This window comes from Otolemur garnettii, unplaced genomic scaffold, assembly GCF_000181295.1.
Source record: "Otolemur garnettii isolate 467f Iridium unplaced genomic scaffold, OtoGar3 scaffold00024, whole genome shotgun sequence".
Taxonomy (NCBI): Eukaryota; Metazoa; Chordata; class Mammalia; order Primates; family Galagidae; genus Otolemur; species Otolemur garnettii.
In genome coordinates, this window is record NW_003852419.1 from 13,674,833 (window position 1) to 13,676,123 (window position 1,291).

The window sequence follows — 1,291 nt, forward strand, 5'->3', positions numbered from 1 at the left end:
CTGCCACGTGTGTTGAGTCACCACCTTACTGTGCTCTTCAGCCTCTCCGGGTGAGTGCCCGAGTCGTGAAGGCTCTACTGGCACACCCCGGGAGTCAGGCGTGCCTGCAGACACAGACGGACCTTTGGAAGAACTCCGGATGCAGAGCAATGCAGAGCCCCTCCAGGCAGCTGAGGGCAGTGTCTGCAGGAGCGCTCAGCAGGTGCTCTTCAGGAGGCTTTCAGTCTTGTACCTGCTGGCTGAAGGAGCTCTGGCAAGTTGCTTACCCTCTCTGATCCTCAGGTTCCTCCTCTGTGAAATGGGAATAATCTTAAAACCTAAAGCAGTGCTCAATTAGATAAAAATCATCTTTAATTTGTTTTTGTAATTATTTTTTAAAAATTTGAATTAATACAAGACTACATATGATTAGGTCACATTGCTTCTGTTTGCCAGGAAAAGTCTGACTTGTATTTGAGTCCTTTACCCAAGACGTGTGCCCAAGTCCCCTACATTGTGCCCATTAGGAAAATATGGAGTCCTTCACAAATTTGCGTGTCATCCTTACGCAGGGACCATGCTAATCTCTGTATTGTTCCAATTTTAGTACATGTGCTGCTGAAGTGAGCACTACACGATTTTAAAACGTAAGTCAAAGAGGGATAAAATTAATTTTTTAAAGAAGTAACTTTGCTCCATACTTACTGATTCCCTATGCTAGACTATTTTTTCATTTATACTAAAAGTGAGACAAAATCGCCAGGCCCAAAGAAAAAGTTCACAAAGCTTTGTTTCCGTTCATTCTACAAAGTTTTTGTTTTTCTGACCAGTGGAAAGAAACTACCATTATTGTTAGGTTATTAAATATGAGATGTCTGACCTCCTTAACTACCACCTCTGACAGTTGCTGTCTCTGACTCTTGTTTGATCATTTTGTGAGGGTCCATCCTCATTCTTTCAAATGCATGTTTTGGCTTGTGATTATCTTTCAATTTTTTAAGAGCAATTTTTGTGAAATCATGGATAATTAAAAAGTTCATGTTATTTTCAGTTATGGAACCAGTACAGTAGAGCCAGCTCAAAACATGAATGCGATGTTTGGGAAGGATGAACACATGATACGCTGGTGGTTTGAGAAATTTTGTTCTGGTGATTTTAATCTTGAAAATGAGCTACATGGATGACCCGACACCAAGGTGTTTAAAGATAAGCTGAAAACTGTAGTGGAAGTGAATCCAACTTAACCCATGTGTGAATTAGCAGCAAGGTTTGATATTACTATTCCAGCAATATTGGACCATTTGAAACAAAC

At 40.7% G+C, this 1,291-nt stretch overlaps 1 non-coding gene across 1 annotated transcript; it reads right to left on the reverse strand.

The window, feature by feature from the left end:
• Positions 1 to 506: 506 nt before the first annotated feature.
• Positions 507 to 610, reverse strand: LOC111724603. The gene has a single exon (XR_002772873.1). It is a non-coding gene; the product is annotated as a U6 spliceosomal RNA (small nuclear RNA).
• Positions 611 to 1,291: the final 681 nt, after the last annotated feature.